Raw genomic sequence first — 27,722 nt, 5'->3', positions numbered from 1 at the left:
GGTATATTTAATTTAAACAATGACCAATTTGACTGTTAAATAATGGTATATCCACAGAAGTACCTCACAAAGAGGATTACTGGACTCAAACAAATGCCCTACACTGACCGCCTCAAAAAACTCCAGCTTTACTCCGTAGCATATCGCCTACTCAGAGGTGATCTCTGCCTAACATATAAAGCTATGTCAAACCCAGAGCTGTTGGACATGCTACACCTAAAGAAATCCCAATCCCTCCAAGCTACATGCTCTAGGGACCTAAACCTTGTCACCACAATAAACAGGACATGCTGGAGGGATAGATTCCTATCCCAGAGACTTCCCATGCTCTGGAACAGGCTACCCATCTATGTCAAGCAAAGTTCTTCATTAGCACTCTTCAAGAAAAATCTTGATGAGTGGATGGGAAATAGGAAATACACCCCGGGGATCACTTCTGTGTCTCTGCTCGTCAGTGGCACAGGAAAATAACTTTCTTGGGTGGCATAAGCCAGGGAACCTTGTTGGCTAGGCTTGCGTAGGCCCTTGGGCCGATAGCCTAGTACCTACCTATGAACCTATGAACCTATGAACCTATAAAGACATGCAGTATGCATTTCTTGATGTAAGATTGCATTTTACTCATCTCACACTCACTCCCTCAGGGAGGAATTCCGGTGGAGTTTTCCTCTGTGTCACTGGGGCCCCCACCATTTTAGTCTGAAGTTAGTAGACAAACCTAGTGCTCCTAGGGTGGAAAGACCCTGCAATGAGATTCACAGATGCGGTGCAGTTATTTTATTTCCAACTTAAAACAGGAACATTAATCCAGAATTAGTATTTACCTATTACATTGCATGCAGAGCTTGGAACACCTGGTGTTTCACGTATTCTGGTGTGGTGAATTAATGCCTGGTACGTTTCCCTCTCCCCTTTTCCTAAAACAAGAATTTAACATTGATTAGTTGATCTATATGCAACAGTTCTCTATACTCTGGTATTATTTAATTCTTTGTCTGTAAAATAGGCTTGTAAGGCAGACACATTGGCTTACACTCAGTTGCTTGGATCACCCAAGTTCATATCACAGTTGCTTGTGCAGAACAGTTCAGGTTTTCAGTTGTTTTCTAATTTTAATTGGGATACCTATGAGCATGACCTCATTCATCATGAGTCTTATTATGTGATCCTTTCTCACAGCCTTATATGTAATGTGTAAGGCTTTATACTGCCTGTCTGTGATTAATCTTTCACTAACATGCAATGTCCCCAATGTGACAATAACAAAGTTTGTAGTCATAAGAAAATTGCCTCAATTCCCTCCCTACAATAAATGTTTTTTTTTTCAATAATGCATTTGTTCTTATAGCTCATGAGTTCAAGTGTGAAACCCATTTTTGAATACTTGAGTTGTGAAGTATGAGCAATTTTTGTTGAGGTTTTGCATTCTGAGCTCTGTTGATTTGAAGAGACCCAATAGAACCAGATTGTCAGTTTTCTTGGTTGTTTTTCTGGACCCACAGTTATATCTTGACTTACTAAGTCCTTTTTTCACACCTTCATCATGTTTTTATTAGAAGAAACATGAAGGTGGTTTACCTACACTCCAAATCTGTGCAACAGCAAGAAACCTCTGTTTTTACTTCAATGTGCTGTCTAGTCGTTTAAAGGTTTGAATCAACCTTCATTTGCAGGCAAATGCTCTAAGTATGGCTCCTGTTCTACCAGGCTTTCTGGATGCGATAAACAAAAGAGTCAAAGGGTAGGGAAGTCCACTTTTATGGTTTCCATTTCATGTGTAATTGTCAAGAACAAGGCTGAACTAATGTATTTTTACAGATATAAATAACCTAAATAGCCCTATAAAGTAAGTTACTTTTTTTTCAGCATCTTAAATAAAAGGAATCTGATGTAGGCTGCCTCCATGATTGCTACAAAACAGATATGGTGTGTGTGTGCGTGTGTGTGTGTGTGTGTGTGTGTGTGTGTGTGTGTGTGTGTGTGTGTGAGTGTGTATGTAGAACTACTGTACAGAAGGTATCTTTATTCATGGCAGTCATCCAGGTGAGCAGGTGGCAGTGACTTCAATTTTACACCAGGTGATATGTTTGTAGTGGGCAATTTTAATAGCATTTTACACCCACAGGATTCACCCTATTTTCTTCCCCTAAGATTCTTCACTTGGCTGGAACATTGTGCCAGTTTCTTCAGGATTTTACTTCCACAAATATGTGAAGTGTTCAGACAGCTTCCTTAGTTGAATTTATGCACCATTCAGTTTCATGTGGGATTGTGTTTGTGAGGTATGAAATTTGTATTCTGCATGCATTGCTCTTCAGTTGCACTGTGATCAAATATGAATGAATCTCATTCTCTGGTCATGTTAGCATTTTGTGGAATGCTGTCAGCTCAAAGGTTTGTAAGATGCCATTTTGTCATACCAAGTTATTTGACTATCCCAATGATACAAACTCATTTCAATGATTTATGTACTATAAATAATAACAGGATAGTTTTAAGTGGGACGTGCTAAAGGACCATATACATAACCACTCAAGGGTTTGATCAAATGAATGTACAGGTATAATAAATTTGGTTACTCATCACCATTTCTACTCTCACAGGGAATAAATCATATAAAATTAAAAACATTTAAAACAAAAATCCCATTAAATACTGGATCCTGGTAGACAGGCTCAAAAGTGCTGTGTCACTAGGGCACTTTCTGAGCAATTTATATGTAATAACTACTGAAGGCCTAAAACTTTTAGTGGCAAAGCTTGAGATTATGACATGGTTGGAAAGGGTCACCTGCATTAAATGTACTCTAAAAACAGAAGCCAACGATGTGAGAGATTTTTGAGATGTTTGCAAAACACTCATGCACAACTATAAAGTCATCTGAAGTAAACATTGCAACTTTATATGAAAGCATATGGTGGCAGAACAAGCAAAGGAGCATTGTACCCCAACAGAATAAAGCTGTGGTGACACCAGGATTAGTAGTAGCCAGGCAGTAGCTATTGATGCGACTCCCCTCTTTTCATCATTCTTGACAAGCTAATTCTTTGTTTTCAGTAAGTACTGCTTGATTTCTTTCTAACTTCAGAATATCTGTCTAAATACTTCATCCTTACATTTTCAGGGTCTATGTATTAGTTTCCTCTCAAGTGTTTGGCAGTGCTCTGTACAGACTCTGACACCTTGAGTAACATTTTTCCTGTAAAAGAACAATTGAAATTTCTCCAGTACCTAGTTGTACATAGAACAACTACTTTGCAGGGAAAAGCACTGTCCCCATGGTTGCATAACGGATTCTCCAGACAGAGACTGATATTCTCACTCCAACTGTCTAATCAATAAAAATGGTCTGTTGCCATAGATATAAACTTTCCTACTGTCTCCATTACTGGTTTGATGGATATGGCCATCCTGAGGCAATCAAGAAATTGCCTGATATTTACTAACAACCAGTTAATTTTCAAACAATCTGATATGATGTGTGAGATATGTATTTACACAATGTCACTGGAGGCAAAGCTCTCACATGAAAGTACTCGTAGTGTCAGTAAGGTTGTCAGTAGTACACATGTTGCATTCATCATGCACAATTCAAAGCAGACATATCCACCCACATGTGCTGAGGAAATTAAATGTAACCTTCCTAAACCACAAAGACCTCCTAGATGAAGTATACATAACAAATACTCTCAGCAACTGCAAATGCATTCTTTCAAAACAACACCCACATCAACACATATTGCTGCATTTCATGGAGCCTCTACTTGTAAGCCCATAAGGCAAGCCACCACACAATCCAACATTCTAGTCATTGAAGACTCCATCGTGAGACACACTGATGTCCCTCTCAACAGGCTGAGTAAGGAGAAAGTCACAGTCAGTTGTTTATTAGGGGCTAGGATCTGCCACATTATGCATCCACTCAGATCATTGGACCACAATTACCAATATGACTCAGTCATAGTCCATGTCAGAGTTAATGACCTGAGATACAACTCCCTAGACTATTATGAAGAGAGACATCATGGAGCTCTCGGAATATGTGTCTCAGGATGGTATGAGCCTAGCACTGAGTGGCATTTTACCTTCTCCAAGGATGATGCCACAATATGAACAAGAGATGATTGACTTTAATAATTGGCTTAGTTTCTGGTGTCATTCTAAGGGGGTGCAATATTTGTCACCATGAAAGGAGATGTTCAACAGATCACGCTGCTTTGCCAGGGATGGTCTGCACCTCTTCCCCCTAGGCTTTAGAATTTTAGCTAAAACATTTTCTTCCCCCATAGTGCCTTTTTTAGGCAATGCCAAACTGAAAGTCCTTCTGATGTAGCAAATCAAAGCCAAGAAAATCTAAAGGTATTACTGCTCACTGCTAGGAGTCTAAACAAAAAAACTCCACTCCCTTGAAGATCTCTTTACCCTAGAGAATGCTGACATCTGTGCGGTCACTGAGACATGGTTTAAACCATGGAGAGCACACCACCAGTGCAAGGTTATAATGCGTTCCACACATTTAGGCCAGCTACTCCATAGGCAGGGACTAAAGGTAGAGGTGTCTATATTCACATCAAAAATAAATATACTTCAAGGTTGGTCAAACAGGACAATGTACTTTAGCTGCTCCATGTTCAAATCACCATAGGCAAAATCCAATACCACTTCCTCGCAAGCTACAGGTCTCCCTCTATGACCCAGGAAACCCATACCATGTATTTAAACTTATTAGAAACACTAACCGTCTAACCCTATACCATATTCATGGGTGACTTTAATTACTCCACTATTAACTGGGAATCCTATATGACACCAAATGTACATGCACAGAGATTCCTGAATTTTGTAAACACAAACTCCCTGGACCAAATAGTTAATACACCAACCAGGGGTGCAATCATACTGGATCTGGTCCACACTAATATGGGAGAATGCTGCACATTCTGTAATGTAATGCCTGTAATGCCTTCCCTGGAAAGATCAGACCACAAAATGGTCTCCTTTGAAGTAAAAATAAAACCTGGACCCCCCAGCTAAACCTGGAATATTCAGGAACTATTTTAAGGCTAACCTCCTGCTAGTAAGTGAGAACATGGCAAAATTTCTAGCCCCCATAAACCATGAGAACACTGCTGCCTGTGCAAAACTCTTCACAGAAACCCTGTACAAGCATATTAATAGCTGCATAGAGGCAGCTGTACCCACCAGAAAGAAGTACAGAACTAACTCAAAAAACAAGCCACCCTGGTGGAATAACAAAATCAATTGGCTGTATAACAGGAGGAAGAAAATCATGATAAAAATTGTGTGGTGCAGCACCCAGCAGGATAAAAACCCTCTCATCAAACCAAACACACAACTCAGAGGACAAATAAAGTCTACCAAAGCCAAATGTGAGGTAAGTTTGGCCTTCCAGGCCAAGGGCAACCACAAAGCATTCTTTAGCTATGTCTGCAACCTCAAAGGCAATACACAATTGTGTGCAGAGCTCATTGTAAATGGAACCACCTATACTGATCCAGAAGATATAGCAAACCTCCTGGCTGATATACTCAGCTCCAACTTTACCTCTCTCTCCCCCTGAACCCTCCCTCTGAAAATATCCAATATAACTCCTCCTACTATCACTACAGGTCCTTAATGCTCTGTCTAAGACCAAGAACACTGCATCATTGGGCCCTGACAATATCCCAGGATGCCTTATAAATAGCATAAACATGACCTATCAGGACATTTGGAATTACTATCTAACTGTGGCCTCCAAACAGGCTTTGTGCCTCATGAATTGAGAAAGCCAAAAGTCATCTCTCTGCACAAAGGTGGGCCATCTACAGACCCTGGAAACTGCAGACCCAAAAGTCTCACTAGTCTTATATGTAAAGCCATGGAAAGAATTATCATGGAGATGATCAATAGAAATATAGTAAACCTCCAGACACTTGACCCAACCCAGTTTGATTTCATCAAGGGCAGATCATGCCTGCTCAACCTGTTGGACCTCTTTGAGAAGGTCACCAAAGCAATACATGAAGGCAAAATTGTTCACACTGCCTACCTTGACCTAGCCAAGGCATTTGACACAATATCCCACTTGGGCACTGTTGGCAAACTCAAGAGCTTAGGTACAAACCCGTATGTCACCCGGTGGTTAGCCAACTGCCTCATAGACAGGACCCAGGAAGTTAGAATTGGGGAGTCCACATCTACAAAGAGGCTAGTCACAAGTGAAGTCCTTCAGGGATCAGTCCTTGAACCACTCCTTTTTGGCATTTACTTCTCAGAAGTCAAGGCCAATGTCAGTGGTCACTAGCTGACTAAATTTGCAGATGATTGCTAATTAGGAGCTGTCATTGAATCTCACACTAACACAATTGTTCTCCAGGAGGGGCTGACACAGGCAAACAACTGGTGTCAGAGTAATGGACTAAAACTAAATGCCAAAAAATGCATAATAGTATCCTTTGGGAAGTCATCCATCCCTGGTAACCATTATATTGGCAACACACCCCTTAGAGTTGACCCAGTAGTCAGGGACTTAGGGACACGCATAGATAGTACTCTAGCCTTTGACCATCATGTGTCTATAGTGGTGGGGAAATCATTCTATGTTGCACAACTTATAAACAAAGGTATGGCATCTATGTCCAAGGAACAAAGCAGCTAACACCAACGTGAAGCAGAAAAATCTTTTAATAGCAGTAAAGCTTTCGGATAACAAATATCCTTCCTCAGTGCTTAAAAAATATTCATCACAGAAAGCTCAGTTTAAATACATACAATTAATTAGTCGCACAGCCAATCAAATAAGCTAATCAATCAACTTTACAAATCCCTAAAGATACATAATATTATACATATTAAATAATAGATAAACTATCTATAAAACTATTATAAAATGTGTGCAACAACTTCTACTAAAACATTTAAATAAAAACATATTAACCCATTACATTAAACAGCACTTTGTTTTAGTTTTAAAACAGGCTTAATAGAAACCATTTGATTTAAGTCTGGCATGTTCTCAGCTTGTAAACGTAATATCCATTGCAGAAAACTCAACCCACATTTTTAAGTATGGGGTTATTGATATTATGACAAAATCATTTAGAAGGGGATATATAAACACATGGTTAGAAAATATGGAACTGCAATGGATATTACGTTTACAAACTGAGCACATGCCAGGCTTAAATCAAATGGTTTCTAAGCCTGTTTTAAAACTAAAACAAAGGGCTGTTTAATGTAATTGGCTAATATGTTTTTATTTTAATGTTTTAGTAGAAGTTGTTTTACACATTTTATAATAGTTTTATAGATAGTTTATCTATTATTTAATGTGTATTATATTATGTATCTTTAAGGATTTTTAAAGTTGATTGATTACCTTATTCGATTGGCTGTGTGACTAATTAATTGTTGTATGTATTTAAATTGAGCTTTCTGTGATGAATATTTTTTAAGCACTGAGAAAGGATATTTGTTATCCAAAAGCTTTGCTGCTATTAAAAGAGTTTTTTGCTTCACGTTGGTGTTAGCTGCTTTGTTTTTGGACATTTGGTTGTTTTACATCTACACCTTTACTCTGTATGGTCTTTTGTTTTTGAGATGATCTTTGTCCAAGGAAGTCATTATTGCACTTATTCAGCATTCATCAGACCTATCATTGAATACAATGCCCCCTTTGGTAGTTACCTAACAATGCATATCCAACAAGTGGAACATCCAGAGAGACTCCTCACTAAAAGAATACAGGGAAAAGTAAAATGTCCTATGCAGACCACTTCAAGTCCCCATCCCTGTATTCTGTCTCCTACAGGCTTTTGAGGGGAGATCTATGCCTGGCATACAGGGCATTGTCAGACCCCACTCTGATGGGCCTCCTGCATATCCACAAAACAAACAGCATCAGACTTACCCGTTCTAAAGACCTAAACCTTGCTTGTGATATAAATAGGACCTGATGGAGAGATAGGTATGTATCCCAGAGACTACACCATCTCTGGAACAGGTTCCCCATCCATGTAAAGCAGAGTTCCTCCCTAACCCAATTCAAGTGCAACTTGGACAATTGGATGGGAAACCAGAAATTCATCCCGGTTTGGCACCCATGTCTCTAATGGACACAGGTAACCAGTGAATGGTACATCTCCCAGACCCATGCTTACACTCATCAAGGGTATCAAAACTTGTCAGAGATTTGGGATACATGGCTAGGCTTAAAAAGACCCTTCTGGTCATTATCCTAGTAAACACCTATGAACCTATGCTCAGTATTAATAGAGATATACTACAGGACTTTAACAGGTGAGAGTTATAGCAAGTTTTGCACCTCAGTGACCAGGTCTGATTCTGAGGATGAAGCCCCCTGGATCAAATGCTCATGCTAGGAAGTAATATATCATAACATTACTTTTACTCATCCAAGACATTATTCCAATTATACAGCTGAACATGTCGTTAAATGGTTTTACAAAGTTTCCTCTTAGGTTCATAGGTTCATAGGTAGGTACTAGGCTATTGGCCCTAGGGCCTATATAAGCCTAGCCAAAGGTACCCTGGCTTTCGCCACCCAAGAAAATTATTTTCCTGTGCCACTGTCGAGCAGAGCCACAGAAGTGATCCCCAGGGTGAATTTCCTATCTCCCATCCAATCATCAAGATTTTTCTTGAACAGTGCTAATGAGGAGCTTTGTTTGATAAAGATAGGTAGTTTGTTCCAGAGTATGGGAAGTCTCTGGGACAGGAATCTATCCCTCCAGCATGTTCTGTTTATTGTGGTGACAGGGTTTAGGTCCCTAGAGTGTGTAGCTAGTAGGGATTGGGATTTCTTTAAGTGGAGCATGTCTAAAAGCTCTGGGTTTGACATAGCTTTGTGTGTTAGGCAGAGATCGCCTCTGAGTAGGCGATATGCAATGGAGTAAAGCTGCAGTTTTTTGAGATGGTCTGCATAGAGCATCTCTTTGAGGCCGGTAATCCTCTTTGTGAGGTATTTCTGTGGCCTTTCCAGTTGTTGTAGATTTCTTGTGAGGTACATACCCAAAGGGGCATTGTACTCTATAATGGGTCTAATGAGTGACGAGTAGAGGGGAACAATGACCTCTTTTTTTCTGGATGAGAAACCTTTTGTGATGAGGTGTGCCACATAGAAGGATTTCCTGACTACTGTGGCGATGTGATTATCAAAGGAGAGACTACTGTCCACCTGTGTCCCAAGGTCTCTTATCACACTTTTGATGTTAAGTAGACTACCACCTATGTGGTAGTTTATGGGTACTGAGTTTTTACCAAAAGGAATGACAATGCACTTTTTGGCATTGAGCTTGAGGCCATGGCTTTGACACCAGGCATCTGTCTCAGCAAGGCCCTTTTGTAGGATGTCCACATCTTTTGGAGTTTTGATTATGGCTCCTAGTTTACAGTCATCTGCAAACTTCATTAGCCAAAGACCTTCTGTGTTGGCCTGTACTTCAGAGAAGTAGATACCAAACAGGAGAGGACCCAGGACTGAACCCTGTGGTACTTCACTTGTCACTGGTCTGAAGCTGGATTTGGAGTCTGCTACTTTCACAGTGTGGGTTCTGTCAGTGAGCCAGTTGGCAACCCATCTTGTGACATAGGGATTTATACCTAGTTTAGTGAGTTTATCTATAATTCCAGAGTGGGGGGATGGTGTCAAAAGCCTTGGCGAAATCTAGATAGGCTGTGTGAACCACCTTACCCTCATCTACGGCTTTGGTGACTGCTTCAAAGAAGTCTATCAGGTTTAGGAGACATGATCTGCCTTTTACAAACCCGAACTGGGTGGGGTCCTGAGTTTGGAGATTACCAATATCATTGTTTATAAGTTCCATGATGTTACGCTCCATAGCCTTGCAGACCAGGCTCGTTAGGCTAATGGGGTGGTAGTTTCTGGGGTCTGTGGTGGCTCCCCCTTTGTGAAGTGGGATAACTGTCGCTGTGTGCCATTCAGTGGGCACATAGCCTGAGGTGAGGCTATGATTGAACATGGTACTTAGGTGGGGTGCCAGTTCGTTCTGTAGTTCATGTAGAACACAGCCTGGGATGTCGTCAGGTCCTATGGATGCTGTGTTCTTGGCTTTGGATAGTGTGTTTTTTACCTGTGCAGCCGTGATTACAGGAACTTTGCATTCTTCTGGTATAGAGATGGGCCCTTTAGGGGATGACAGAGGGGTAAAGTTAGCACTGAACCTATCTGCCAGGATGTTGGCAATATCCATTGGTTCTGTATATTTAGTGCCATTGTGCTGTAACTCAGAGCAGATCTGAGTGTTGCCATTGAGATTCTTGACATAGCTATACAATGCTTTGTGGTTGTCTTTAGAGTCAGTGGCGATTTTGTTTTCATAACTAGCTTTGGAGGATTTTATGAGGGATCTCAGCTTCTTACTGAAGCTGACCAGAGAGTTTCTCCAATCATGGGATTTTACTCTTTTTTGCAACAGTTTCTTTTTTCTGTTGTAGAGTTTGTTTATGGCAGGGGACCACCAGATTGTCTTCCTTTTTTTGGAGGATAGCATCTTGGTTCTGTTAGGGATTGCACGATCCATGCACTCATGTAAGTGCTTATAAAGTGCATTTGTGCAGGATTCAGTAGTCATACCTCTATTGTCCGTCAGCATGGGTGTCGTGAAGTTTGCCACTTCTGTCTTACGAAGTGTGAAGTTGCTTTGGAGAAATTTTTTACTGTGGTTTCCCTAATGGGGGGGATGGGGGAGGGATGTGGATGTCTAGGGTGATTAGCTTATGGTCGGATCTGACCAACGAGGAATTGACCTCTGGTGTGGAGCACCGTTTGCCCATGTTGGTAATAACCAGGTCTAGGATATTGCTGCCCCTGGTGGGGGTGTGGATAAGTTGATCCATGGCATTGGAATTTATGAATTCCAGAAAACGTTGAGCACAAGAGTTGGTACATGAGTAGTTTTCCCAGTTAATGGTAGGGTAGTTGAAATCGTCCATTATTAGGGTGTTAGGTTGTACCCTAATATTTTCCAGTGTATTAAGAAACGAGGAGTGGGAATCCTGGGGCATGGTGGGGGATCTGTAGCAAGCTACAATTTGGATTGCGGTCTTGCCCAGAGTTAGTTGCACTTGGATAATCTCGGATGCATTATGCTGAGCAACTAGCCTGGAGGTGTGGATATCCTTAATGAATATGGACACGCCTCCGCCTTTAGTGTTTCGGTCCAGGCTAAGTGGCCGAAAGGTGTGGTATGAATTATAGCCTGGTAATGCAGGGGTACTCTCTGGAGCCTTGAATCATGTCTCTGTCACTGCACAGATGTTGATGTTCTCCATTTTAAGGAGTGCCTCAAGAGAGTGCATTTTGAGGTTTAGATTTCTAGCACTGAGTAGCAATACCCTCAGATTCTTCTTGCCTGTACCTGTTAGGGTGGTGAATTTGTCATTTGAACCTTGCCTAAAAAAGGCACTATAGGGGTGGCTAGAGCCTTAGCCAGTATTCAGAATCCCAGGGGCGACAGGTGCAGGCCATCTCTGGCAAAGCATCTTACTTTGCAAGTGAGAGTATCTGCTTCATAGAGAATGGATTGCATTTCTTAAGATTAGAAAAAGTAATTGTTTTGCTGATTAACCAAGACAATGAAGTAGGTTTGAGTCACTGGTGTGCACATACTTCACCAACAATGCAGCACAAATCAGCAAACGCACTGACACACACCACCCCAAACAATGCATTCACTGAGACAGACATGCCTCATTTTAAAAACATACCTGATGGATACAAAATACCAAACTATTTACTTCTTAACTACAGCAGATACACAAAACATAGAAGAGCACCACTAAACTAAGAACTAAAAACACAAACAAAATTTTCTTTTGTAAGGTGGCAAGCCCAGTGCAGCCCATGTAGGTGCAAGTCCCCCATAAGGTCTACATATACTATGCATATATTGCCAGACTTATATGCAATGTGATCACTCCTTTTTATGCCAGAATGGAATGGTGACCAAAGATACTACAAGGGACACCTATCAAGTAAAGGTGCTTTTGATAAAACAAGGCTAATCTGAGCTTTAAGATGAATTAAGAAGATGCTAACAGAAAATTACTTAGAATTTGTTTTGTAAAAAGGAAGAAAGTTGCTTAGTTACATGAATATATTCAGAGGCATAACGTGGGTTGACATGACGTGTACAGTAAAACTGAGAAGGAATGTGTTTCTTCAGTACTTCATATGATGAGTGATACTGCTGTTTAAGTGTTTTCAATTTCTCTTTTGTAAGCTATTGTGTTTTTCTGACAGGATTTGACAGTCTGTACTGTGCAGGTTTCAACTTCACAGCTGGCATTATTACATTTCTCTGTTGTGTACTGGCAATTATTTCCCATCTACATTTTGACCTCTCTCCCCCAAAAGCACACATACATGCACACTGCAATGTGATTTGTACTAAGTGGACAACATTTTTATGTCTTTGCTTTCTTTGAAATACCATGTGACCACCACACTGGAGTCATAATATAAACCTATTATTAAGTACATTTTGCCTACCCTCCTGCATGCAGCTACACATATAATAATTCCTTACTGATGTTTTGTGAGCCAGTCTTCTCATTTACTACTTAGTGACTCAAATATGAACAATTATGCAGCAAATATACTGCAAAACTGGAACTAAATCAGCATTTGATGTAAACCTATAGTATTATTATTATCCTGTTTCTATTTTGTTATTGAGAGGCAATGGCAAAATAACAAGTAGCATCAATGGTTCCATGAAAATGTAATGGCATAAAATGTACATATGGCTTTCTTTTACTGATGCACTTCACTGTTGTTCCATTATATCATAGGAGACAATAATATATAGCTTTATAAAACAAAACTTAAATGTTAATTCAAAGGAGTGGAGTTTACGTTCCCATATACTTTTTAGAAAGATAATAAATGTGCTTGAATTACTCATACTGAATTGTGAACTTCTTAAGTGCTTCACATGTAAAGGATGGTTTAATAGTGTAAGCTGTTCCCTGCAGTGTAAGCTTTGTAGTTTACAGTGTGGCAAACATATCTGATATGGTTGAAATCCTAGATGCATCATTATGTAGGACTTGTGAATGGTTAAACTGGTTGACAGACATAGCACACATTAATGCTGAAAAAAATGTGCACAAGAGTTACTTATTTTATTTTGCCAGTGATCTTCCTCATTCATGAGAGGGATATGAATGCTCTCTTCAGACATGCACAGCTGGGAGAAGTAAACTGTGGTATGCATATGCTTACCAAGTGATTCCTTAATGAGTCCCAGATTAGGAAATCTCCACCAATTATACCTGCCTTAATTCTTTCCAGATGATTATTTCAATTTGTCATGGGAGAGAAACTGTTATTATATATTATATTACAGACTTTTATTCTTGCAGAACTGGTTAAGATACCAAAACTTTTGCAAACCTTTTTAGCATGACAAAACACCGCAATCAACACAACTGTTACTCTGCAACAAAAATGGCATTTCTGCTGTCTTGTGCTGTCATGCTACTATTAACTGATAGCCAAGAAGTCATTAAAGGATTGCATTCATGCTTTAGTCCAGCTGAGATGAACACAATAACTGCCAGTACATCTAGTAGCACTCTGTATATTCAACAAACCAAGACTAATTTGAAATTTCCTGTTTTGTTCATAGCTCTTATCCTTAATATATTTATGAGGAGTGGGGGGCATTTGAGTGAACATCTGATTTAAGGATGCAGAAGGGGAAGTGGACAGTGGTGGAATGAGAGATTAACTGAGTGTCAGTAAGAGACATAAAGAGGATATATGTGTTGAAGTCTGACACAGCTTATGCCATAAATTCAGTTCACATTAACATCCATGAATCATTTTTTTTTCTGTTCGGTATCACTTTTAAATGTATGATTTATAATGTTGTATTACATGTGTTTTTCTCCCCGTTTTGTAAATTTCCATCTCACTATATATAGCAATGCTTAGATATGCAAGCATCATTTATTTAATTTCATTATATTTTCAAATCTGAAGCCACTGCACACTTACCTGGGATATCTTATCAATTTGCAAAAAGAAAGAATATTGTTGCTGTCTACAAGTCATTTTTTTCCATTTTATGCTTCATGATATTTAGAACAGGATATAGTTGATGTATGTTTGGACTGGTAATTATCTCTATCCTTATTAATTATGTTTAGTTCAGAAAAGAGACAGCACAGCTGAAGTAGATGAAGGTCACTGCAGATGATTCTAATTTGCATGGGGACAATATTAGTGACAAAGGACATCTGCAGTTTCAACAAGATTAAAACACATTATTGTTTGCATGTATCTTGCAGATGAGAACTGAAAACAGAATCAGTAATGTATCTGGAACCATAGCAAATTTTATTCTCTCAGTTTTTACATCCTCTGTTACACAGATTCACTGATTAGGCATTCTCTTTCCATAGAATTGTTAAGTAAATTGTTCTCAGGCAAATTATGTAACCATTACTCCCCTTACCTTACATGCATGAATAAAAATTTTAGTTTACTGTCGTCAATAATGCATTATGAAATGTATCTCACTTAATCCTGTTTGTGTTTCTTATAAATCCAATAGCTTAAGATGAGACTTGTTCAAGACATGATGTACCCTATTTATGGATGGTGTCCCTAATGCACCAAAGAACATTAAATTATATGTCAACATTCATTTTACTGCAAAAAGATAGCACAGATTTGTTGGAGCAGTATGAATTTGTCTGCTTTAAAGTAGTATATATATTGATAAACTTCATTCAAATAAATACAAACAAGCAGTGATGTAGCAAGATAATGGCTAGAAAAGTATTGTTAGATGGATAACTCAATACGAAAGATAGGTAGACAGACAGGGAGAGAGAAGGAGAATGATATACCATTTCTTGTCACTGTCTGCTCCCTTGTATCAGCTGACCATAGCCAACATCAATGAATAAAAATGTTATGTCGTGTGGTAGTCATTCAGCAACCACCATGTGGATTGTGATCTTTAAGTTCTAACTGTTCCTACTGTGTGCTTTAGAGTATAAATCAGCTTTCATAGTACTGATCAGAATGACGAGAATGAGAAAAAATGCTGGAGATGACCCAGTTGTTCAGGATTTGGGAACGGCTCAGTTGGAGTTGAACAGCAAGGGAAGGAGCTAGTAAACTGTGGCAACTCTGATGCAGTCAATGTTGTGGAGTGACAGGCCCATGAGTTCCCATAACACTGGATGACACAGGATGAAACTGAAGAGAACATGGCATAGGTAGATGCTCTGGAACTTTCTGTAGAATGTCTGCAGTTAATGGAGAGTAAAGAATGTGCCCTCTAAGAGGAGAGTTGCTTGATTTAATAGAGATGGATGAGATGGATAGACATATCAAGATCAAATAAAGAGATAGACTACAGAAAATTAATAAAACCCAAAAAGTTAGAAGTGTGCTAAAACAAATGAACACAGTAATTAGGACTGTTCATAGAGATTCAAGTGATGTAACAGAAGTAAATAGGATATATTACTGTGCAGCTAAATTAATAGCAAATAAAGGCTTACCACAAAAACACAGGGCAGTAAGGGAAAATATGGGGAGAAACCAAATGCCATCATGGAAGCATCGGATAGTGAAAACTATAAAGCAATTAAGGCAAGAAGTATTACTGTTAGAAGAGTATAGAAGAGGGAACAGATCAACAAAAAAAAATTACTCAGAAAGATAGAAGTGATAAAAGCAATGTGCAATATTACAACAGATCAGGATACATTGTATACTATCACAAGTAATAAACTAAAAATAGCACAGGCAGGAAAACGTAGGAGATACACAGATAGATATAAAGCAAAAGTACAAAATAAGTGATTTATTGATGACCCCAAATAATTTTATAGAGAATTGGGAAACATGGTAAAAGGAATTGAAACACCACCAGAAAAAGAAGAAATAGATACTTTTTTTTAGAAAAATCACCAACGATCCTGTGGAACATAACCAACTTGCTGACTGTATAGAAGAAGTAAAAGAAATAATAAGTTCAAATGTACAGGATATGAAATGGGATGAAGTAACAGCCATAGAGATTAAAACAAGGTTAGGAAAGGCTCCTAAATGGAAAACCCCAGGTCCAGATGCATTCCTAACTTCTGGCTAAAAGCATTAAAATTGTCACGAGCAAGAATTATTTATATGCACATCCTGAACAGACACCAACCTAGTTCAAAACAGGAAAAACCTACTTAACAGCTATCCTGAAAGCTAACTAAAAAATATAGTCCAATAACTTCCCTTCTGATGTATAAACTATACACTGGAATTGATGCAGACAGAATTTATGGTCACTTAGAAAAAAACTCAATTATGGCAATGGAACAAAAGGGTAACACAAGAAAGTTATATGGAGCAAAGGATCATTTGTTGTTAAATAAAGTCATACTGGAGAACTGTAAAAAGGGGAAGAATCTAAGTATGGCATGGATAGACTACAAAAAAAAAGTTGACAGCATTCCACATTCATGAATAAAAGAGCGCTTAAAAATGTATAAGATACATCCAACACTGATCAATTACATTACAGCAACCATGAAACAGTGGCAAACCACTTTGCAATTAAGCCATAATAAAGGACAAATTATTCCAGGGATAAAATTTCAAAGGGGGATATTCAGGGGTGACTCTTTGTCACTGCTGCTCTTTTGTCTAGCCCTTAACCCATTAAGCTGTCCACATAACAGGTTAGGTCATGGCTACAATTTAGCTCCCAGAAAACAACAAAGTGTAAAGACTTCTCATGTTCTTTTTGTGGATGATTTAAAACTGTATAGTTCATCAACTGAGGAACTGAAAGCACAACTCCAAGTGGTCAAAACTTTTTCATTTGATATAAGAATGTCACTTGGTCTTGATAAATGTGCAAAAGCAACCTTTAAAGCAGGAAAGCTGCACCAAGAAAACATCAGCTTGAGACAGGAATGTGATACAAAAGAACTTGAGCAAGAGGGAGTGCATAAATATTTGGGAAATGATGAAGGATCAGCAATAAAACATGAACAAATGTGAATAAAACTTAGTAAGGAATATTTTAGAAAACTAGGATCTATACTGAAAACTGACATCTAGGAACAAATCCAACCTTTAAACCGATTTGCTCTTCCTGTCTTAACTTACAATTTTGGAGTGACTGAGTGGCCCTAAAAGGTGGTAGATCAGTTACACAGAAAAACAAGAAGGATGTTTCAGGCTTATCAAATGATTTATAAAAATCAGGGTATACCAAGACTGCATATTCCCTGTTCTGAAGACACTGATTACATATATATAAAATGCAGCATTACCTATGAGGCAGGGACAATGTGGTTTGTGATCATTGGACTGCATACATATCTGCTGACCTTACAAGACCCAAACATAGTCAACATTTTAAAACATGAGGAGATTAAATCTAAGATGACTTCTTATATATCTGATATAAGTTGAAGGATCAGATGAGGAGGCAAAAAATGTGGCAAATGCATAAATATAGTTGCAAGTATAGAAAACTCTTGAACAACCTCATTTTAATCAGGATCAAATGCATGAATGGTTAAGGAGAGGTGAATTTAAACCAAAAGATGAAAGGTTAATATTGTCAGCTCAAGATGGTGGACTATGTAAACATTTTGCAAATGACCACTGATCATGCAGAAAAACATAGACAATTGTAGGTTTTGTAAAATAGAATTGGAAACAGTCACTCATCTTGCTGCTGGTTGTGATACACTAGTGGCGGAAGGACTGTATAGTGAAAGGCATAATAATGTAGCAAGACTGTTGCACTGGGGATTGTGCAAACATAATAATATTGAAGTAGCTGAAAAGCATCAGAATCATGAGCTACAAAGCATTATACAAAATGATAAAATTTATATCACATGGGATCATCCATTACCAACTGTTCAAAAAATAGGTGCAAGAGGAGACTAAGATGGTTGGCGTCCTACAGACACTACTGTTTCTAAGCTCTCTCAAAGTTAACACTAATCTCTAACAGCTAAGATAGAGAAATCAAGTTTTCATCTCAAAATAACCAACCTGATAACTTACTCTACATGTACAAGCTATTCAACTACTTGAGATTGGAAGTAGTACTTGGAAAATAAGCAGATTACCTTGGATCCTGCGGGATCCTCAGTACATGTGCTCTACTTGCTTTCTGCCATGTGCTTGCTACTGCTACATTCTTCAGCCTAAAATAACACAAAGAAGACAAAAATGCTGACTGATACTAACTCTATGGACACACAAACTTCTAAAACTAAACTGATTGCTTCTCCAGAAAAGGCAAGAATCTAGTAAAATGCCCAGTAAGAACAAAACTGAATTTTCAAACCTAGAGGAATTTAAAAATAGCACTATAGCCATTACAACTAGCTGTCCAAAACTTTTCGGACCAGTTAAAAATCTTTGGAGAATCCTTCAACCAGATTATAACCAGGGTTGAAAAAAATAGAAGCTAAAGTACTGAACAATGAAATCAAAATTGAAACACTACAGAAAGTATCTTCTTCAAATACAAAATACATACAGGAACTACAACAAAAAATACTGGACCTGGAGCCAAGATCCAGATGTAACAAAATTATCTTAAGGGGTTTGCGGTAAAGGGTGGATCAGTCTAGCTTGTTAAATACAATTTTCAACATTTCTGCCATACTACTAGATAACACACCTGAAACTAGACAAATAGTCATGGAGAGAGCCCACAGAGCTCCTTGCCCCCTTTTGGATTCTACCAGACCACAACTAGTCTATGTCAAATTTCTTAGTTACAAAGATGTTAGCAAAATACTTGCTTTGGCAAAAAAAAAAAAAAAAAAAAAGCAATCAGTCACCTGGAATGGAGCTAAAATCTTTTTTAATCAAGACTTGCCACTACAAATTAAACAAGAAAGGCAGAAACTATCTCCCTTATGTGCCTCCCTGATATAGAATCAAGTTAAGTTTCAGATGAAATATCCTCATACCCTTTCTTTTCAACACCAAGACTCCAAATATACAATCTCCAGTGTAAAAGAAGCTAAGTCAACCTTTCTCAACATATTTAAAACTGTTCCTGAAGCTAATACACCAAAACTCTGAATTTAATAACTGTTTGTTACTTACATATTTCAGAAACACGAATCACTGCATTCTGACTTTATAACCAGTGATGTTAATGCTTAAATATACATTCTAGCACTTACTATGGCAAAACAGCAGCTTTATGGATGTCCAAAGCACTTCTTTCCATGTGGGAACTGTTCATCTGCTCCATACCATGATCTCCATGATTCTACAGCTCTGGGTAGGCCCAAATACACTTAGTTTCAACTCTGACCTCCCTACCCAGTCTGCAACACTCTCTTAAAGGGCTCCAGCCTTAAAAATGTGGTTTACAGAATGCAACTTAAAATGATCATTTTTTTTTCTGGCTCCTGCCTCCCTTCTAAGTAATGAATCACCATCAAATGAGATTTTAGTGAGGAAATCTCCTCAAGAAAAATTGATTCTGTTTTTTTCCAGCATCCTTGGACTATCACTACTGTTTTACTTGGTCTAGAATCAATACTGCTGATGCTTATACACAGATCTTCATATACTTTGTATGCAACCCCACAGCTAAGTACATACTATGTCGGTTGTTGCTAGTTTTCTGTAGCCTTTGCAGGCTACATCCAGGTTGTTAAGTTATACTGCTGTATTATATTTAACATGGCTTAACCCTCTCAGTTTTTGTACATATCCTTACACTGCTGTTATCACTGATTCCACTTATGTTAAACTAAGTCAGTTCTCACACCTTTACTCTCAAGGCAGTCCATGGCTAAATGCACTGTCTTTCCTACAAATATACAGCTTTTGTATTATTATATGTTTATCAATGTCTCTAAATCTTTTCCATACAAAGGATACATTATCATGGGCAAGACGTATTCGCAGTCCTTGACATATTCATTTCATAGTGCCTTCATACTGTAAGAGGATGCTAAACACAGGTATAATACACCTATCTTATTAAAATTATATGTTTCCTTCCTGCTTTAAGGGCATGGCCCATGAATATGTTGCAAAACAATCATATACTCTATGTTCATGAAGGCTCACCCACTTACACTAAATGGCTGCAGACCTATAACAGTTCCTCTCTAAATGAAGTGGGTCACTGCCAAAATTATACCTATTGTAATTACCTACCTTATTTTTTTCTGCTTGATGCTATTAACTTGGTTTCTATAGTATAATTAGTACTAACTGGAAATTTGAACTAGAAAGATGGTAAATGTGTAATTTCTCTGGTATATATGCAAAATGTTTACAGTCTTTCTTTGCATGATCTGCCAGGTACTGACAGCTGTGAAATGTTAACAACTATATCTATTTCTAAGTTTAATTTCATGTTGAAACTTTATGGTTATATTATGCCATTTATCTTGTTTATACATGGAGAAGTGTCTCCTTGAAATGGAATAGAAGACTTTGCCAAATTACTTTCACACAGTTCAACATGAGTCATGACATATTTTGTGCCATACTTAAATATCCAGTTGCACCTTATGCGAGAACCACCATAATCACGGCCAGTCCCTACTCTCTACCTTACACCATTTAACACACTAACAGCTAGAGATTTGAGTTGAATTGTTAGGAAGTTATGCTATCTATACTCTGTAAGCATTATTTTTTAACTTTGGGATTACATACTATTAGAAATACAACTCCTAGAGATCGCATGCCCACTAACCATCTCAATATTTATAAAGTTAGATCTCTACCACTTACATTCCCTATCTCTTCCGGGCTATATAGGTTTGTGATTAGGCACAAGGTAATTGGAGGAAGAGGCTTACACCTATGTCCCTACAAACTAAGGTATCTACTGTCATATTCCCCCCTTTCTCCTTATCAAAGGAACCAAAAATTATCCAGCTCCATGTAGATAACTGATTCATGGACTATTAAGGGGATTCAGCTAGAAAAGAAAAGAAAATTATTTTTTCACTTGGTCTTTAAATCTTTAAAGCCAACTTAGCTCTAGTGCAGGAAACACATTTATTACCAGAACAATGGAATTCTGCTCTCGAGAAAAAATGGATTAAGTCTATCATAGCCTCTGGCGAGAACATGAATAGCTCAGGAGTAGCTATCATAGTGAAAGAGAACTTCCCCCAGGAAATCAAAAGCTATGACACAGATACTGAAGGCAGATGGTGTTGCATAACATTCCACTGTCCACACTTAGACAAACCTATTCTATTACAAAACTTATACGCCCCTTGCAACAAACAACATGAATTTATCATGACTATTTACAAAATTCTATCCCCCTTCCCTAACCACTACTATATTCTAGGTGGAAACTGGAATGCTATTCAAGATCCACTAACTGACAGAACAAACACTAAAACCAAGCATAACAACCATGCTTCTTTAGCCATAATGGAACTCAAGAATGACTTCTATTTATTTGATCCCTGTACCTCTCAGTCTAATAACACCCCTAATAATAAATTCACTTTTTACTCACACTGCCATAAAATGTGGTCCAGGTTGGATTTTTTCATTGTCTCTAATATCCTCCTCAATTATAATATTCTATTTATTTATTTTATTATTTTATTTTTATTTTTATTTTACATTTGTTAACCAGGATAGTCTGACTGGATACATGTCCATTTTCAGTGGAGGCCTGGGGAGAAAAGCTCCAAGTTAGTAACATACAGTTTAAACACAAATGATACAAATTATACAGTTTACATGGTTCCAGTTGAGCAAATAAGTAAGATATCATACATTTTTTATATAAGGTTGACAAATTTGACTAAGCAAGGTAACATAATCAGTGAGTATAGAGGAGCAGCTTGTCAAGTTTTGAACAGGGACATTGCCAGTGCGTTTTATAGTATAGCTTGAGACTTTTTTGAACTGAGTAAGAGAGAGTTTGAGAGTGAGATCAGCAGTAAGAAAGTTCCAAGTTTTGTCAACAGAGTTAGCAAATAGAGAGTCCCCAGCAGTGTTGTTGCTTTTGGATGTTTGAACCAGCACTTTATTAAAGGAGTGAAGTGACCTCAGGTTGCTGTAGGGGTTGATGATATTTTTAGTGCAGGTATTTTGTCAGGGTGGTTAAGAAGTTTATGGACGATTATAAGTTGGTTGTACTGAAGTAGGCTAGGCCATTCTAGCCACTGCAGATGATTTAAGTTCAGGCAGTGATGGGTCCTATAGGGCATGCCTGTAGCAAATCTAGCAATATGGTTGTAACAGCTAGTGAGTTTGCTAAGAGTGGACTGTTCAAGTTAGTGAGTAGGGGGAGGCATAGAGAAGTGTAGACAGTAAATGGGAATGAGCAATAGCAGTCCTAGCAAATGGAGTAAGGAAAGGTTTGATCTTATAGAGGGAGCCGAGTTTTTTGTTAATGGTTTTGATAGTTTGATTGACATGGGTATCAAATTTAAGGGTATTGTCTACTGTGACGCCTAAGAATTTGGTGTGTACATTTGGGGATATAATTGTGCCATTATTCGATTTTATGGTAAAGAGTGGTGAGGAAGACTTACAAGTGGCAGAGAAAAGAAGCAACTTAGTTTTGTTAGAGTTTAAAATGAGCTGACGGTTAGAAAACCAGTTTTCAACTATATTGAAAGTATTCTGGGTTAGTGTCATAAGATCTCTCTAGGAGGTGGTTGCAAAGATTAAGGTGGAGTTGTCTATGTATTGAATGCAGTTAGCATTAGAGATGATGGTGGGTAGGTCATTGATAAAGATTAAGAAGCCAAGGGGTCCTAGCATGGAGCCCTGGGGAACACCTAGTGTGACGGGTAGATGGGTTGATAGTTTATCCCACCATAGGATGGCTTGTTTTCTGCCACCCAGGTAAGATTGAAACCATTTAAGCACACAGCTCTTTAGTGACAATGTCTTTAGGGTGTGGATGAGTAATTGGTGGTTGACCATATCAAAGGCCTTGGAGAGATCTAAGAAGAGAGCTGCATTTGCTTGTTATTGTTTTAGTTGTGATTAATGGTGTTAGAGAAGGATAGGAGGGCTGAGGTGGTGCTATGGTTTTGCCTAAAACTGTGCTGAGAGTAAGCCAACAGTTTGTTCTGAGTGCAATAAAGCATACGTTTTTTATGTACACATTTTTCCATGATTTTGGCCAGTGGTGACAGTATGGCTATGGGTCTAAAGATTGACAGCTTGAGTGAGCTACCTCCTTTATGGAGAAGAATTACACTCAATGTTTTCCAAATGGAGGGGATGGTGGCTTCAGACAAGGTTCTGCTGATAATAATGGAGATGGGGTATGTGATGGCATCTGCTGCTTTTTGCAGACACTCTGGTAGAAGGAGATCATCTGCTAGAGTAGTTGGTTTTAATTTATTAATTAGAGACCTGATAAATGATGTAGAAACAGGCTAGAAACTAAAGGAAAGTGGGGTACTGGCTGTAGAAGAAATTAGGTTAGAGCAGCTGGGTGCCAGTTGGCTAGCTAAGGACTGGATAGTTTCTGTGAAGAAACTATTAAAGGTATTTGCAGTTTCCTCCGGAGATTTTAGGTTACAAGCTGATGGGGTAGGAGTAGAGGACTGTCCTGGATGGAGCAGTTTGTTTAATCCTGCCCAAAACTTTTGGGCTTGTTTTGATGTTTTTGTTGAAGATGGTGGTTGAAGTTTTTTCTGTCTAGTATAATAGATTTTTTTGTATCATTCCTTAGCTGTTGGGATCTAAGTTGGGCTAGTGGGTCTTTTGAGGTATGCCATGTCCCATACTTTATTTCTAGCTATGATTTTGGACTTGGTCTCTTTTGAGAGCCAGGGGGCAGTTTTTGTTTTGGTTCTAATGGAGCAAGCAGGAGCACGAGAATCCAGAATAGTAAGGAATATGGAAGTAAAGTATGCTACTGCATCATCCATCAGAAGATGCTTTAGGATAGACCAATTGAAAATCTTAAGTTCATTCTGAAAATTGGTAGTGTCGAAGTTCTTATTATTTCTAATAGTTTTAAAGGTAGTCTTGTGGAGGTTGTCTACCTTGTGCTTGATAATGTAAGTGAGTAAGTGGTCACTCATATCATCTGGGACGGTCCCTGAATTGTACAGATATGGATGGTTGTTGATAAGAATCCAGTCTAGGATACTGCTTTTGTTATTGGGTTTGCCTATCCTAGTGGGAGAGGTTATGAGCTGTGTAAAGCCATGCAGGTTTACATGGGTTGTGGGAGATTCAGAGGAACAGGTGTTCCAGTCAATATTAAAGTATCCTAACACCGTAGTTTCTTGGGAGTAAGTACTTGATAACCATTGGAGGAAGTCCTCTAGGGTATTTGTATTATTAGTGGGGGGATGTAAACGCAGACAATGTTTATGTATTTGTTCTTGGTTAAGTTGTAGTTTAGTAATATGAATTTCAGCATTATTGATCGGGGAGGTTGTTGGGGGACTATAGTGACATCTAGTGTATTTTTATAGAGTACAGCTACTCTACCACCTTTACTAGTAGTACGAACTGATCTAAGTATGTCATACCCTGGTGGAATTACTTCATTGTCTTTAGTTACCAGTTTTAGCCAGGTATCTGTTAGACATAGCACATCGGAACCCAGGTTCTTCTCGGATCACTCTAAGATTACTCTAAATATTGACTGGTCTAAGGGCCCATCCATTAAAAATAGAGGCCACAGCTGGGCACTTAACCCTAACTTATTAAACAACAAAAAGATTCTACGGGAAGTTGAAGGTACCCTAGACCAAGCCCTGACCTGTATCAAACACAATCAACTACCCTTTGACATTTATTGGGCCTCCATTAAATCCATGATCAGAGGTACTCTCATCAATAAATCTTATTATAAAAAAGGTACTTCTCCCAAGAATTATCTATCAAAAATAAAGTTAATAAGCTTGAGACCCAACTTAAATCAACTTTCAATCCTATAGCTGAAAAACAATTAATCCATCTACAGAAAAAGCTTTTGGACTTCAAAAATAAAAACTTATCTTTCTATGAAATAAGGACTCTAAAAAACTACTCAGAGTGGTCCCACCTGCCCTCAAAATTACTTGCTAGATTAATCAACCAAAACAAACTCTCCCCAAGTACGATGGAAAGAACATACCAAGGTAAGAGCTACCATAAAAACCAATATATAATTGACATTTCTGAACAAATCTATATAGCTTCATATAGTTTCCTCGACCTTCATTCAAATAAATCAGATATAGAGACTTTCTTGAACCAGCAGTGAACAACAGACCACCCTATCATCTCCCATTACCCAACAAGAAATTGTCACTGCTATCAAAAAGCTTAAGCCCAATAAAGCCACAGGTCCAGATGGCTTTACCCCAGAATTCTCAAAGCATTTAGTCAAAAAATATTTATTTTCCTTCTCCACCTATTTACCTACATTAACCATAATGAAATATAAGATTTACACTTAAATGCCTCCAAAATGATTTTCATCCCTAAATTCAACTAGGATCTTAAAAACCCTTAGAATTATAGGCCCATTGTTCTTATTAACCTCGACATGAAGATCTACGCTTCTATCCTAGATAACAGAATTAAACCTATTGTCTCTACCATTATCTCCACTGAACATTCATGGTTCACTCAGTATAGACAAACCTTTCACTACACTCTTCTCCTTGATGCCTTCTTAACCCTTTCTACCACTAATCACAACCCTATATATACTCTGGCTATTGATGCCTCTAAAGCCTTTGACAGAGTGAATGTAGAATTCCTCCTATCTACTCTCCCTAGGTTCAGCTTTCCTCCAGCTTTCATACAATTCATTAAAACTCTATACTCCAGTACCCACACTATCTTACAAATCAACAACAACCTTTATTCTCAAATTGACATTAAAAATGGAGCTATACAAGGGTGTCCGATGTCGCCCTACCTATTTAACCTATATATTGAGCTTCTATTTCTGTTAATCACTCAAAAAAACTTTCATCGTATTCCTACCCTCTTCAATACTAAAATTCCATTATCAGCCTTTGCTGATGACCTTAATCTCTATTACTCCCTCCCCAATTCTGACCTTCCAAAAATACAAGACTCAGTAGATAAATACTCAAAATTCTCCAACAATAAACTAAACTTAGAGAAATCAAACATTTTTCCCCTGAACCCTTTTTGCCAACTACCTAGCTGCCCCCCCCCCCAAATCAACATGAATGATTCTTTACAGTATCTCCGTATTTCCATTCACCAAGACCACAACCAAAGCTTTTCAAATAATATCTCCAAACTACGATCTAACATCCAACAGGATTTGAACAGATGGGCAAAATTACACCTCCCACTTCTTGCCAAAGCTGCTATAATCAAAATGAACATTCTACCTCATCTACTTTACTTTTTCAATGCATCTAGTATAATAATTCACAACAAAATTTTTAAAACTCTCCACACATCTTTCTCCAAATTCCTATGGTCCCCCAAATCAATTAGAATTAGCTATAATAGACTAACTCTCCCAAAAGACAAGCTTGTTTTAAGTCTACCTGACTTCAAACTTTATTATGATATTATCAATGGTATCAAGATAGTAGCAATATTTGATTATGCTCCCGATTCATCTCCCTAGTCTCCTACATGGGTAAAATTATACTATAACTATATCAAAACTTTCAGCTTTAACCCCAAAGCTCTTCCCTTTCCGAATACAGAAAACCTAAAAAACTTCAAACTGCTGTCAAGCATTAAGCATAAAATAACTATTCTTCAGACGATTTTCAAATCTCTAAAACTGTCCATTGCTTTTAATACCCTGCAACCATTCCACCTCAACCCCAACCTGAGATTGAACAACAAAATGATCAACGTGGATAAATACCCCCTTATCAGAGAGTTAACTATAGCAGATCTATTTCCTCTCAGAAATAATTCATTATCTGAAATAAGACTACACATGTCTCTACCCAAATGTTTTTATTTATTTATTTATTGACATTTGTTAACCGGGTTTGTCCAACTGGGCTTGTGGCCCATTTTCAGTGGAGACCTGAGGAGAAAAGCTCCAGTGATACGTTTTAAAACAAGTACAATTTTAAACAATATTGATATAATAGCAGTTTTAGAAAAACAATTCACATATATCGGGATACATGCATAAAGTTAAAGTTGCATTAAAAAGAAGCTAAGTAACAATTTTACATTGATATAGTTCAATAGGTCAACAATGAACATTTTTTGTTTGTGTAAAATTGTGCAAATGCATAGTAGACACATTGGAGAGAGAGGTGTAATGAGGTACTAAGTATGGTCCTTTTGAGGGTACATAAAGGGAAGGAAGACTAGGTAGGGTCATGGCAAGGGCAGGTTCTGGAATTGAGAAAATAAGCTTTTAGTTCATTTTTAAAGTGTGAGGTATGGGAGATTGAATGTATGTCAAGGGGAAGTTTGTTCCAAGCATGGACAAGGGAGTGTTTGTAGAGTAGTTTGCCTACTGACCTTTTTTGGGTGGTAGATATCAAGTAATTGTTGGTTAGAAGTACGGAGGGTCCGGGATGGTATGTAGATGGAGACTAAGGAAGATAGAGATGGACAGAAGGAGGGTTTATAAAGAATAGAGTGTAGCGTATGAAATTGATAAGATAGCAGAAACTGGGGAAGTTCAAGCCATTGAAGAGAGTTTAAAGAAATGCAGTGGTGTGGGTTGTATGGGGAGATAGTAATGAATCTGGCT

The sequence above is a fragment of the Protopterus annectens genome, chromosome 3.part1, assembly GCF_019279795.1.
Source record: "Protopterus annectens isolate FY-2018-M chromosome 3.part1, PAN1.0, whole genome shotgun sequence".
Classification (NCBI taxonomy): Eukaryota; Metazoa; Chordata; order Ceratodontiformes; family Protopteridae; genus Protopterus; species Protopterus annectens.
The sequence above is the reverse complement of the archived record's forward strand: the minus strand, read 5'-3'. Positions refer to the sequence as shown.